The sequence below is a fragment of the Notamacropus eugenii genome (genome assembly GCF_028372415.1).
Source record: "Notamacropus eugenii isolate mMacEug1 chromosome Y unlocalized genomic scaffold, mMacEug1.pri_v2 SUPER_Y_unloc_3, whole genome shotgun sequence".
NCBI classification, from domain to species: Eukaryota; Metazoa; Chordata; class Mammalia; order Diprotodontia; family Macropodidae; genus Notamacropus; species Notamacropus eugenii.
In genome coordinates, this window is record NW_027325131.1 from 573,599 (window position 1) to 589,307 (window position 15,709).

Sequence of the window (15,709 nt, forward strand, 5' to 3'; positions counted from 1 at the left end):
TGGTCTGGTATCCTATGGTCCATATGATCAAAAAGTGTCAGATCCAACTGAATGAATCAACCACAATAACAACAACAACACGAATTTGCGCATGAACTGTGAAATGCCTCATCTGATAACACTCTGTTGTCATTCTGCCTCTCCCTTTTCCTAGAAATCTCCAAACCAGTTCTTTATTCTCATCATGAATTATAATCACTCTACTTCTCAAGTGCATCATCTGTTCCTATGCTCTGACCATGACAAACACCGATGAAGTCAAAGAAAAATTTTATGAAGACCTAGAGACCCTTATCGTCAGTGTTCCAAAAGAGGGCAAGTTTACAATTCTGGGTGACTTTAATGCTAAAGTAGGATCAGATTACCAGAGAGCAACAGCACACCATACCAGCGCCATTCCAGGAAACTAAATCACTTCCATTTGAACTGTCTTAGGAAGATTCTGAGGATCACCTGGCAGGATAAGATACCAGACACTGAAGTCCTTGCTCGAGCTGAACTGCCAAGTATTTAAACTATGCTAGGAAACGCTCAAGGTCTCTTTCAAGAACTTTGAATTTGACTGTGCAACATGGGAGACACTGGCACAGGACCGCTCAGCATGGCGTGCCCACATAAGAAAAGATGCTAGGTACTTTGAGAAAAGCAGAAATGAGATAGCACAAAGTAAGTGCAGGATCCGGAAATTTGGGATATTCACCCCAAATATTCACATGAACTATCTGTGCCCAACCTCTGGTAGAACATTCAGAGCTCGCATTGATCTGATCAGCCAGAGTTGGACACACTGAAATTTCACTCGGCAATGGTAATTTCATTTTGGTCTTCTTTGAAGATGAAGGACAACAACCAACCAACTTCTCAAGTCTAAACCAAACCACTGGTCCTCTTCCTCAAATAGATATAATCTCTACCCTTCCTCATCTTGAGTAATTAGAGAGCAAATTCAAGTCTATGTTATTCCCTTTTCTTAAAGGAGAGTTATTTTTATCTTAAATTTTTCTTCCCTTTATCCTTTTGAAGGTCTTGCATTTTCTAAGATTCAACATAGGATTTCTTTTATCATCTGTTGACTTCATTTCTATTGAGCTTCTACTGAACAAAGATGAAGAAAATACTAAAAGTGTGTTGACTGCATGCTACTGACTTACATGTATATGACAAGAACTGGATGGTCTCTGCAATAAGATAATTCTTCTACAATTTCTGTCAAGAAATTTGGAGAGACCCTATTTTCCAGAGCTAAAGTCCAGCAAGCAGACTGTGTCCTAAGCTTGGGAAAAACAGCAATCCTTTGTAGTGACCCTCTGGATTATCTCACCCTCTAGCAAAATGTCTTACTTTGACCCGTACCAGGTGTTCTCTGAGGGATTCATCATTTTCATATTAATCAATAACTATTTAGATTTGTTGCATCTTCCCTATTTCCCTGGCACCTGACAGTCAGAAGCAGTCAACATGCTGCAGCAGAAAGTTATCAATCAAATCTCCTGAACCTCTGAATAATCCCCCTGCTTCTAACTGCTAAGTGAACCAAACCAGATACTGCCCTCCTATTCCCTACACACTAACTCTGGTTTTGGACCTGACTGAACAATCGTAAGGCTCAATGGCCTTTAAGATCTGAGACAATCACAAAGCTACACAGAACTGAAGAATGCCTGTATAGTTCCAAGAAATGGCAACATGGGTACTATTTGCTTAAGTCTGTGTTGGGTCCTTGCTTTTTCTTGTTTTCATGTATAAAATCCCTCGCCATGCCACAAGTTCCCATTCTCAGGGGGACTTCACTTTGGAAACCTATTTTCCCCTCTCTTAAATTAAATTTCTGTTTGACTCCTGTCTCTCCTGTCTCTAGCCTGCTTTGTTCAGCTCTATCCATCCACAGGTTAGAACTGATTCCAGTCCGTTGTCACTTTATAGTTGAGTCACTATTGTAGGTACCACAGCTTCTTTTACAAACCTTTCATTTCAAACCTCTCATAGGTTGTCTTCCTCCTCTCTCTCATTTGTGACAGATGTGAAAAGTCACTTATATTTCATTGAAAAATGAGCCCATTCACCAAGAACTGCATCTTCTCCTCTTCTCATCTCACATCATTTGGATGCTTTCTGCTACTTTCTCCTGCACTTCTCTTTCACACAAAAAGGTCTACATTCTTATTGCAAAGACTAATCTCTCTGCATGTACTGTTGGTCTCATTCCATCTCATCTTCTGAGGATTTCTCCCTTTTCACCCCTATTCTCTTAGTAATCTCTCCTTAGTAATTTGTTGCTTATATGTCTACAAATGTATATCTCTTCCATCCAAAAACAAAACAAGACAAAATAAACAAAAAAAAACCTCTCCTGAACAAAGCCCTGCTATTCATTATCTTACGTTTCTCATCATCATTATCATATTTTCAACTACAATTGACTTTATTTGTACTAAATTATATCGTATATTGTTAAGTTGATTTTTATTGCATATTGCTAACAAGTAACCAAATAAGGATGCAATACCGAACTTTACCCACACACAGTTTTCTGCATTTTTTCCCCCATTACCGCTATGTGCAGATCAGCTCCCAGAGAATAATCATAGATGTGCGTTATTTTATATTTTCGTACAATGATTTACCATGGCATCATCCTGGGAAGGATCTGCCATAATGTTTGTGAAGGAGATTGGAACCAGCCAGAAATAAGGCAGTTGTAAAATAATTCTCAAGTTGGACACTTCCTCTGTGATTTCAAGAAGATTTCTGTCTTTAAAGAAGACACAGGAGAAGTGGCTTTTTAACTAATTATTTATTGCATGGTCCATGGGAATGGAGAAAACAACAATAACAATACCAAAACCATAGTAATGGGTTCTCTAGGGTCGGAGTCTCCAAAGGCTTGGAGGTAGATTTAAGATGCACAGCACTGCCCCACTCTTTGCCTCAATTTCAGCAAGGTGGCTTGTCTTTCCTTAACTCCGACTTGAGCTTAGCTATGAAATAGTGTGGATTGTGTTTTGTATACCCGAAGAAGACTACTATCATTTTCTGGGGGAATGTGCTAGACATGTCTCCTACTGGCCTTAGGCTGAGCACACTCTTTTCCAGGATGTTTATTAATTATGGGAATGTTTTACCAGCAGCCTCATTTGTGACAGGACGAGGGAGCTAGGAAATACGTGCTCCATGTGAGCCCATGGACTGTGGAGACATCACTTGGGCTTTGTTTCTTCTTTCTTTGTGATGCTCTTCTTTCATCAAGGTGTGATATAAAATACCAATAACAGGGAAACTGAGGCACACTTTGTTCAAACAAGGTAACGGGTTATTAACAAAGATCTATATAGACCAGACTTGCCCTTCAGTTCGGTTAGTGACCCAGAAGGGAGGGAGTCAGGGTAGTTGCGAAGCCTTGCAATTTGCTGTAGCTGAGAAAGTGAGTCCACAGACAGATGTGACTGATCACACTCCTCTTCGACAATTAAGGAATATTAATTGCTTTATGGGACTCAACCATTTCTAGTAATCTTGGCTAGAAAATCAGAACCCATTGAAATCAGGACCTCCCCTTGGGGGACATCAAATCATCCCCTGGTTTTACAAGAAGAGACAAGGGCAGAAGAACAGTTGTTTCAAGGAGGATTTAACCTAAATGAGGTAAGACTAGGGTTGATCACATCATTCAACCACATATTTAATTCAGAGTGGGAGAGACCAGTTTTGAACTTAACTGAGAAATGGGGTTTGACAAAATGGGAAATAGGGTTGATCAATTATTAAATGATGCAGTATAATTTTAATTTCTTCATGACCTTACCTAATAAATGAGAAATAAATTGCCAGGACATATTTGCAGCTGCTGAATTAAAATGTTAAGAATAAGCATTATCAATATGCATTTATTGAATAGTCATTTTTTGAACATACTGTCATTAAATATAGTTCCTATGCTCAAGAGACTCAAGACTTATTTGGAGATAGAAGAGATTCTGGATGATTGAGCTGGATGATTGACCAATGGGATATTTTATTAGTGCATATTAAAAATCATCTCTGACATACTTGATTTCTCTCAAAGACTTCTTATAGTTAAAAATTGCGCATCCAGTAGCCATCAAATAATCATAAGCTTATTTAAATATAGAATATCTGATTCTCAAACAATAAGCTTCTCGCCCCCCATTTTCCTGTACTTGGATCCATTCCAATTTGGTAGGACTTGCTATATTTTGAACTCTTTAAGCATAACTTCCTGAAGCCGAGATGCACTTTCATTCAAGAAGAGGTATAGGTATAGAGTTGGTAGATGGATAGAAAGAAGCCTATGAATCTATCTAATCATTATACATAGCAAAATTTTATATAAATATGTGTGCTATTTTATTCATTAAGTATATCATTGTGCTAAAATATTTCTTAGAAATGTTATACACATTAATATATCACATACATATATATATATACATATATGGAGAGAGAGATATTATGTAATAATACTGATAAAAATAACTTGGTATAGTGCATAGAAAGCCAGCTTCAAAACCAGGAAAATCTGCTTTTAACTCCCACCTTTGTTATATATTAACTTCATGGCCATTGGTAATCATTTTACATCCCAGAGCTCTAAGCAAGTCTTTAAGATTATAAGGTAGAGAAAACACCGTTGTCTACATAGGCAAAAAGAATATCTTTCAGTGAGTTTCCTATACCAATGAAATTATTGATCTAGTCCCTATCCCTATTAACAATATAAGTCAATAAATACTGAATAGATAGTGAATACTGAAAACAGTAAACACTTCATGTATTGAAAGAAGGTAATAAATAATGAGGGATAAAAGTTCAGGAAGAAAGGAGTGATATCAAGCCCCCTTGAAAGAAGGTGAACACCTAAATAGGTGAAGATGAGGACTGAGGGCTTTACAAGTAAGAGCAGTATTTCAATAAAGGTAACAAAGGCAGAGAAAATAGGAATGTAGAAATTTTGGAAGGCTTTGAATGCCTGTCTAAGAAATGTTAACTGCCTGACAACAAACAAAAAGACAAACTTTTAAATTTAATATGTAGTATTAGCATTTTATACATCATGCTCTTAGTTCCAGAGAGTCAACAACTCAATAAATCAAGCTATGACTTTTGTTAACTTCCAAATTGTAAATTTCCACAATGAAAATTTAACAATTGGCTCTCTCCACCCCATAGGAGGTCAGTTTAACATACCCACCTCTCAAGCTGTTTTCCTCTCTTCTTAAGGTTCTATTTTTAGAGATAAATTTTCTATCTTTCCAACAGGGACTATGTTGAATGTTGACCAAAATCAGACTGTTACAGCTATATTCCTACCGAGAGGATTTTCTGATTATCCACATCTTCAAGTCCCTCTCTTCCTTGTGTTTTCTACAATTTATGTGATAACTGTTGTGGGGAATCTAGGCATGATTGTAGTCATCAGGATCAACCCCAAACTTCACACCTCCATATACTTCTTCCTCAGCCACTTGTCTTTTGTGGATCTCTGTTACTCTACTGTAGTTATACTCAAACTACTAGAGAAATTACTTGTGGAAGATACAACAATCTCTATTACAGCATGCATCACACAGTTTCTTTTTACTGCAACGTCTGTGGTGACAGAGACATTCATGTTGGCAATGATGGCCTATGACCGCTTTGTGGCCATTTGTAAACCCTTGCTATACACAGTGGCCATGTCTCAAACACTCTGTGCACTGATGGTTGCTGGGGAATATTCATGGGGAATAATATCTTCTTTGATATTCACATAATGTCTTTTTGTGGAACTAACATTATCAATAACTTTCTTTGTGAGAACTCGGTCATCCTTTCTGCTTCCTGCTCAGATAGACAATTTAGTGAAATAATACTTGTTGCTTTTGCCAATTTCAATGATTATAAGCACTCTTATAACCATTATCATGCCCTATCTTTTTATTTTTATCACTGTTATGAAGATGCGTTCAGCCAATGTGAAGCAGAAAGTCCTCTCTACCTGTGCCTCCCACTTGACTGCTACAATCATCTTCGATGAGACCATTCTCTTTCTCTATTGTGCACCCACTTCCAAAAGCTTATGGCTCATAGTCAAAGTGACTTCTGTTTTTTATACAATAGTGATCCCTATGCTAAACTCCATAAAATATAGTTTGAGGAACAAAGATGTGAAGGAAACCTTCAGGAAATTAATAGGCAAAACTGTATTTTTAGTTGAAATGTATGTGTATGTGTGTGTGTGTAGCATATACTTATATATGTACGCAGTTTCTCCCCTAATAAAATATGAGTTATTTGTGACCAAGAACTATTTAATATTTGTCTTCACATCCTCATCACCTAGTAAAACTTTTCGTATACAGTAGATGCTTAATAATACTTAGTGATTAAATAATTGCCTCTATGCTTAGATGTTGCTAATCTAGCCAATGATAGTATTGAGCAAGAATTATTTCATTCCCACCAAACATTCTAGTCCAAGGAGTTAGACTATAAAATCAATGCTGTCAGTATCCTAGAACACATCCTTCCCCTACTGCATTATAAAATTTGTGAAGATGAACTTTGGAGTTAATCCAAGGAAAGAACTGAGAAATATTCCCAGCAGAAATATATCAGTAAGGTTAATAAAACCCCTAACAGAACATAAAAGAGATATACTACTTGTGGGTTAAAACCTGAAAGAGGGAGAATTGAATCACTGACTTCAGTATAATTTGATTTATTTCTACACAGTATGGAATGATTTCTTCATTCCTTTTAAGGATTTTAGAAAAAACAAGGCAGTTCCTTTGAGAAGCCTTACCTTCTCTCAAGGTTATTGAGGAAAAGAGGAAGGCTTTTCTGACCAAATGACTTTTATGGCCATTGCATTCAGGTATAAAGAAAGCATTAATGGATATCAGAAAATTCTTCTCAAAGAAGGTATGATTTTATTTGGCACTTCAAGGAAGCCAGAGAGGTTAGATGAAGAATAGGAAGAAAATTCCAAGCAAGGGGTACGATAAAGTGAAAATCCTCAGTCAGGATATGGTATGTTGTATTTGAAGACCAGCAAAGGAGACAGTGCCATATGTCACAGAGTACAGGGGTTTGGGGATGGTGTGGGAGTAGTGTGTAAGAAGACTAAAATGTTATATGGGGGCCATGTTACGAAGGGCTTTGAATTTAAAAAAAAAATGATGCTATATTTGACCCTGGAAATAATAGTGAGACACTACAATTTACTGAATAAGGGAAAATTTAATTCTGGGTAACTGGATATATTTATATATTTATAACTGGATGCAGTGAACGTTTGGTGACTTTGATATCTGAGCAAGCTCTGCTCAAAAATGCCTGGTTTAGCTGCCTTCATGACTATTGGAACAAATAATTCTCATTCACTAGTTCCACCTGGGAAGTCTTTGCATGAAGACAAACCCCACCCCTACATTAACTCACTGACAGGTCGGAGGCTTGTCAGTTACCCTCAACCTACTTTAGCCCATCTGCTGAGTTAGCCACATTACAGCAACATTTTGGAGTCACAGGTAAGAGTCGTGTGGCAGGTAGACACCAAAGGTAGATAAGCAGTCCTGAAAGGGGCTCAGAGAGTGCTTAAATCAGAAGTTCTAGTCCTTCTTGTAAACCCCATATACCCCTTTCTCTTCCCATTTGGTAATTAAATCAAATGTTTGCTGTTAACATGATTTCTAGACTTTTTCTTGTCTGGTGCTTACTATGACAATTAATAACTACATTTGTAAATAAAAATAAAAAACCCAATAGTTTGTGTTGGACTAATCTTCAATAACATGCTTGAATAAGCCATGTTTAAACAATTTATCATGTAAAATCATAAATAAAATAGAGATTACTGAGAGGAGACGTAAGATTTATTTCATTATGTTCCTGGAGAGAAAGTCTTAACTCCCTTAACGTATATGGATGCATGCATATATATATATATATATATATATATATATATATATATATATATATATATGTATATATATATACACACACACACACACACACACACACATATATAAAACATAATTATATGTTTGTGCGTAATTATGCTGCATACATATTTCAACAAACCTATGTATTTTATGTATTTAGAAACATTATTCAGAAAACGATTCCATAAGCTTCTTCACACTTCCCAAGATCCAGAACGTATGAGCAGAGGAATAAGTGCTGATCTAATCCTTTATAGACTACATATTAAAAGAGACCAGGTATGTTTCAAGGGTGTGTCTTCAGAAAATATTGTATTGTAATCATTATTCATGCAAAATGCAGTGCAAACAAGAAGTGCTTAATATAATTTTAAAACCTTTTATTTAGCAGAATTTAAATGAACTGTACTTAATTTAATTGATTGTTTTTCAAGTTAGATTTAATATAATTGAATTTCCCTATGTTTAACTTTACTATGCAGAGCTATTCTGACAGATGACAAGGTAAAGGGATAATCCAATAATTCCCTCCCTTATTCTTTTCACGTATTAAGTATACCATACATGATGATTCAGGTCAGCTCTCACCTAATTACTCCTCCCACTTCCCGTTGACAAGTATTCAAAATAAAACATATTTTCATCAAAATTTTCTATTACTTTTTCATCCTTGGATAGTTTGACATTAATGCTTGAATAAGAGATTTGATTCAGCCTTATATGTTTATGAAAAAAAGTTTTGGATGTCATTTTTGCATTATAAACTTATAATAATCAACAAACACAAACACTTGATATACAAAGTACAACTAAAAATAGGGTTGAATAAGCAATTGTGAGCTTCTCTTTTCCCTTTAATAGCTAATAACGTTCATAAGGTATAAATAACATAACTACTTGTTCAGGTATGATTTCAAGAAAATCCCATTCAGTATATGTGACACAGGAGACACGAGATTATCTTTAATCATCTCTTGTGGCCCATAGAGATTCTCAGCACCCTGATTCCCTAAGGTATTCAAGACAGATAAAAGCTCCAGAGCATCATTACAAGACACTATGTCTAGACATAGCAGAAACTATGATGGCCTAACATTATACTTTATAATATTATTACATATTATAGGTTTCTGTCTATTTTGTACTTGGCCATAACATGGCCAATGAAAACCAATTGAGGTTTGTTTTGTTGTTGTTTTTTTTTCTATTCTCATATAATGCATAAACTTACTAATGTGTAATTCTGAGAATGTCTTTTTTGGGAGGGGGAGGGGAGTGTGGTGTGGTCATGAGGAAGCTTTTACCAACAGCTTAATCACCCAATGAACCAAGGAAAATAGGGAAAAAAGTCAGTCAAGGGAGCATACCTTCAGGCAAGTGAAAGGATCCAGACATTGGTAATCTTTCCCTGCACAATGGTACTTCCTGATAGCCACAGATGTTTTGTTGGCGTCCTTGTGACTGACATATGAGAAGGGTGCTCCCAGGCAAAACAGACATTTCTTAAGCTAAAATAATGTCTGTTCTAATAGTTATAACTCTGTACTGTTCTAGCATTTGTTGAATGCATGACATATTGCTAAGTGCTAGGAAGTAAGAAATTATAAATCATAATCCCTTCCATAAGTGTTATTAAAAGTTATTTGAGATTAGAGAACTTTTATTTTTCTATTTCAAAAGTCTCACATTTCTACAATGTTACCTCTTTAACAAGAAAAATCAAAAAGTCTATCTGACATAACAAATATTTTGGGAGAGTTGGGTCCTACCCCAACTCCCTACTCACTATTCCCCTAACTTACTAACTACATACATACATACATACAGAGAGAGAGAAAGAGAGAGAGAGAGAGAGAGAGAGAGAGAGAGAGAGAGAGAGAGAGAGAGAGAGAGAGAGAGAGAGAGAGAGAGAGAGAGCTATGTGCTCACAATCTATGGTTTTGACATGGTAGGGAGGACCTGATACAAAAACTTCTACCAAACAGTAAATCACTGATTTAGTAAATAAATCGTAGTGACCTTCATGAAGCACTGAAAGACTAAATTAATTTGTTGCTGTTTAATTCTTTTATTTTTTTCTTTTTTTAAAGTGAATTTTATTTATTTTCGGTGCTCTACAATCACTTCCATATAACTAAGATCTTTTTGTCTCCCTTCCTCTCCTTCCCCCTTCGCTCCCCGCTTCCTCTCTGAGAAGGCATGCAATTTTACATAGGTTCTACACAAACATTCTTATTAAATATAAAAGCTCTCCTGCTCTGCCCTTTCACTGAACTTCAGTTCATATAAGTATTTTCAGGCCTCTCTGAAGTCTTCCTTTACATCATTTCTTATTGGACAAGAGTATTCCATTACATTCATATACCACAATTTATTGTCATTCCCCTCTTGATTTCCATTTTTTGGCCACAACAAAGTGTGCTGTTATAAATATTTTTGGACATGTGAGATCCTTTCCCATTTTTATGATCTCTTGAGAATACAGTCCTAGAAGCGGTATGGCTGGGTCAAAGGGTATGCAAATATTTGTAACCCTTGGGACATAGTTCCAAATTGCTCTCCAGAATTATTAGATCAGTTCACAGCTCCACCAACAATGAATTGGTGTTCCAACTCACCCACATTATCTCTCCAACATTTATCATCCACCTGTTTTGTCGTGTTAGCCGATCTGATAGGTGTGATGTGGTACTTCAGAGTTGTTTTGATTTGCACCTCTCTAATCAATAGTGATTTAGAGCATTTCTTTTCATATGCCTATAGATGTTTTTAATTGCTTCCTCTAAAAATTGCCTGTTCATATCTTTGACCATTTATCAATTGGGGAATGACTTGTATTCTTGTATATTTGACTTAGTTCTCTCTATATTTTAGAAATGAGGTCCTTTATCACAGACACTAGTTGCAAATTTTTTTCCCCTATTTTCTCCCTCCCTCGTAATCTTGGTTGCATTGGGTTTGGTTGTGCAAAACCTTTTCAATTTAATGTAATCAAAATTATCCATTTTGCACTTCGTAATGTTTTCTGTCTCTTGTGTAGTCAAAAATTTTTCCATTCTCCATAAATCTGGTATACACTATTACTTGCTGCACTAATTTGTTTATAGTGTCAATCCAAGCGGTTTTCATACTTGCTGCTTAATAATACGTTTTTGAGATTTGGTAGAGATAGACCACCTTCCCTAGCATTTCTTCTCATTAGTTCCCTTGATATTCTGGAACTTTGGTTCTTCCAGATGGATTTTGATATTGCTTTTTCTAGCTCTAGCAAAGAACTATCTGATAGTTTGGTATGGCACTGAATAAGTGACTTAATTTAGGTAGAATTGTCACTTTTATTACTCTGGCTCGGCCTACCCATGAGCAACTGATGTTTTTCCACTTACTTAGATCGTACATTATTCGTGTAAAAAGTGTTTTGCAGTTGTGTTTATACAGTCCCTGGGTTTGTTTTGCCAGGTAGACTCGCAAATATTTTATAGTGTCTGCCCTAGCTTTAAATGGCATTTCTCTTTCTATCTATTGCTCTTGGACTTTGTTAGTAACATGTAGAAATGCAGAAGATTTGTGTGAGTTTATTTTGTAATATGCATCTTTGCCAGAGTTGTTTCTTTATTTCAAGTAGTTTTTTTTTTACTTGAATTGCTGGAATTCTCTAAGCATATTATATCTTCTGAAAAGAGTGATAACTAAGTTTCTTCTTTGCCTATTCTAATTCCTTCAATTTTTTTTTCTCTTATTGCTACAGCTAACATTTCTAGTATCATATACAGTAATAGTGGTTATAATGGAAATCCTCGTTTCACCCCTGATCTTACTGGAAATGCCTCTAGGTTGTCCTTATTGCATATAATGCTTGCTGAAGGTTTTATATAGATATTACTTATTATTTTATGGAAAGTTCCATTTATTCATATGTTCTCTAGTACTTTCAGTAGGAATGGGTGTTGTGTTTTGTTGAAAGCTTTTTCTGCATCTATTGAGATTATCATGTGGTTTCTGTTAGTTTTGTTGTTGATATGATCAATAATGTTCATAGTTTTCCTAATATTGAACCAGTCCTGCATTCATGGTATAAATCCCACGAGATCATAATGTATCACTCCAGTGATAAGTTTCTGTACTCTTGCTGCTAATATATTATTTAAATTTTTTGCGTCTACATTCATTACAGAAATTGGTCTATAATATTCTTTCTCTGTTTTGTCTCTTCCTCGATTAGTTTTCAAAACCATATTTGTAACATAAAAAGAATTTGGGAGGATTGCTTCTTCCCCAATTTTGCCAAATAGTCTATATAGTATTGAAATTAACTATTCTTTAAATATCTGATAGAATTCACTTGTGAATCCATCTGGCCTTGGAGAATTTTTCCCAGGGAGTTGATTGATGGCTTGTTCAATTCCTTTTTCTGATTTGGGATTAAGTATTCAGATTCCTCTTCTATTAGTCTGGGCAATTTGTATCTTTTTAAAAATTCATCAATCTCGTATAGATTGTTGAATTTATGGGCATATAGCTGGCAAAGTAATTTCTTATTATTCTTTTAATGTCTTCCTCATTGGAGGTGAGTTCACCCGTTTCATTTGTGCTATTGGAAATTTGGTTTTCTTCTGTTTTTAATCAAATTAACTAAAGGTTTATCAATTTTATTGGTTTTTTCATAAAACTAAGTCCTAGTTTTATTGATGAATTCAATAGTTTTCTTAATTTCAAATTTAGTAATCTCTCCTTTGGTTTTCAGTATTTCTAATTTGGTATTTACGTGTGGATTTTCAATTCCTTCTTTTTCGAGCTTTGTCAGCAGCATGACCAATTTATTGATCTCCTTTTCCTCTATTTTAATCATATGAGCATTCAAAGATAAAAAAAAAAAAGAACTTCCCCTTAGAACTACTTTTGCAGTATCCCTTAAAATTTGGTAGGGTGTCCCATTATTGACATTCTCTTGAATGAAGTTGTTGATTTTTCCTATAATTTGCTGTTTAACCCACTCATTCTTCACTGTCACACTGCTTAGTTTCCAATTAGTTTTTGTTTTATATTTCCATGGTCTTTGATTACATATAATTTTTATTGCATTATTATCTGAGAGAGATGTGTGGACTATCTCTGCCTTTCTGCACTGGATTGTGAGGTTTTTATGGCCTAGTACATAATCAATTTTTGTATATGTGCCATGTACCCCTGAGATAAAGGTATATTCCTTTCTCTCCCCATTCAAATTTCTCCAGAGTTTTATCATATCTACCTTATCCAGAGCTCTATTCACCCACTTAATTTCATTCTTGTTTATTTAGAGATTAGATTTATACAGTCCAGAGAGGGTCAGGTTGAGGTCCACCAACAGTATAGTTTTGCTGTCTCTTTCTTCCTGTAACTCCCTTAACTTCTATAAGACTTGGATGCTATACCACTTGGAGCATATATATTTAGCAATGAAATTGCTTCGTTATTTATGGTACCTTTTAACAGGAAATAGTTTCCTTCCGTATCTCTTTTGACTAGATCTATTTCTGTTTTTGCTTTAACTGAGACTAGGATTGCTACCCCTGCTTTTTTTACATCAGCTGAAGTACAAAATATTCTGCTCTAACCTTTTCCCTTCACCCTGTGTATATAACCCAGTTCAAATGTGTTTCTTGTAAACAACATATTGTTGGATTATGGTTTTTAATCCATTCTGCTATCCTTTTCCGTTTGATGGGAGAGTTCATCCCATTCACTTTCACAGTTATGATTACTCTCTGTGTCTTTCCCTCCATTCCCTTCTCCCTTGTTTGTACTTTTAGTTCTCCCTTCCCCTCCACAATAGAGTTTTCATTTTTGACAACAGCCTCCCTCGGTCTTACCTCCCTTCATTCATCCCCTCTCCCTTTTAATCCCCTTTTCCCTTACTACTTCTCCCTTCCCTTTTAACCACCCTTTCCTTTTCTTTTCCCTTTCCTTCCTACTGCCTACAGGGCTAATTGTATTTCTATGCTGACCTGAGTTTCCTGCACCCTCCTTGAATCTAATCTGATGAGAGTACTTCTCACACAATGCGTATCTCCCTCACTTCTTTCCTTCTACTGCAACATATTTTTGTGCCTCTTTCTGTGATGCAATTTATTTTTTTCTGCCTCCTCCTTTGCACATCTCCCATTACAATCCTTTCAGACCCTGAAATCATATTTGTTGTCATCATATCATTTAATTTATGCCTACTCCCTCTATTTATGTATATCCCTTTTAATTTTATAATAAATATACAATTCTAAGGATTAACTAGTATCATCTTCCCTTATAGGGATATAAAAAGTTTGTTCATATTGAATATCAAAATTTTTCCCCTGTTTACTTTTTTGTACCTCTCTGGAGACCTGCATTTGGAGATCAAATTTTCTATTGAGTTCTGGCCCTCAGGAAAGTCCGCAAATCCCTTATTTCAGTGAGTGTCCATCTCCTTGCTTGAAATATTATGCTCAACTTTGTTGGCTAATTGATCCTTGGTTGTAGTCCCAGCTTCTTTACCTTACAGAATATGGTATTCCAGTTCCCTTGGTGTTTTAATATAGAAACAGGAAGGTCCTGTGTGATCCTGACTGTAGCTCCTCGATATTTAATTTGTGCCTTTTTGGCTGCCTGCAATATTTTCTCATTCACTTGACAGCTCTGGATTTTGGTAACTATATTCCTTGATGTTTACAGTTTGGGAGCCCTTTCTAGAGGTGAAGGGTATATTCTTTCCATGATTATTTTGTCCTCTAGGTCTGGGACTTCTGGGCAATTTTCCGTGATGATTTGTTGAATGACATTTTCCAGGCTCTTTTTTTTTCATCACGGCTTTCTGGTAAACCAACAATCCTTAAATTTTCTCTCCTGGATCTGTTTTCCGGGTCAGTTGTTTTTCCAATTAGATATTTTACATTTTCTTCTATCTATTCATTCTTTAGATTCTGTTTAACAGATTCTTGATATTTCATAGATTTAATAGCTTCTACTTGCCCAATTTTATTTTTATTAAATTGTTTTTTTTTTTCAGTTAACTTTTGCATCTCCTTTTCCATCTGTCCAATTGTTCCTTCTAAGGAGTTATTTTCACCAGTTAGATTTTGTTCTTCCTTTACCATTTGTCCAATTTTCCTTTTTAAAAAGCTGTTCTCTTCACTGAATTCTTTTTTTCATACTTTTAAAATCATTGACCAGTTTTTCATCTGTTTCTCTAATTTGAGTTTTAAAACTCTTCCTGTGCTTTTCCAAGAAGGCTCTTTGTGCTTCAGACCAGTTCATATTCCCTTCTGAATTTTCAGATTGGTGTACAGTCTCAATGCTGGCCTCTTTGGTATTTGTGTTTTCGTCCTTGTCCCCATAGAAAGATTTTCTGGATTTTTCTTTTCTGCTTTGCTTCTTAATCATGATAATAACCCTTTTCCTAGTTTTTGAAGTGTGTCACTGAATCTATGGCACAGAGGGCTCTGTCCCACTGTTCTTGTACCTCAAACTCGATGCTTTGTGTGTTGTGGCCTCTGGTTCTTTCAGCTAGAAGCTAGAATGCTGGTGCTTAGCTGGTGCTGAGCTGGCTGGTGTTTGAAAGGAGAGGTCAGGTAAGGTCTTTTGAGTTTTCCCCACAGTTACCCTGAATCTTGCTCATTAAGTGTGCGGGAAGGGTGATCTGGACACATGAGAGTCCTTTGCTGAGTTAGAGCATAAGCAAGCTCAGCTCTCTGAGCTAGTGTCATCCCGATTCCACTGGCGTACTGACGTTTGCCTGAGGTCCTTCTGTT

General features: G+C 35.9%; 1 pseudogene; it reads left to right on the forward strand.

Moving 5' to 3' along the window:
- Positions 1-5,282: 5,282 nt before the first annotated feature.
- Positions 5,283-6,974, forward strand: LOC140517007 (olfactory receptor 5D13-like; annotated as a pseudogene).
- Positions 6,975-15,709: the final 8,735 nt, after the last annotated feature.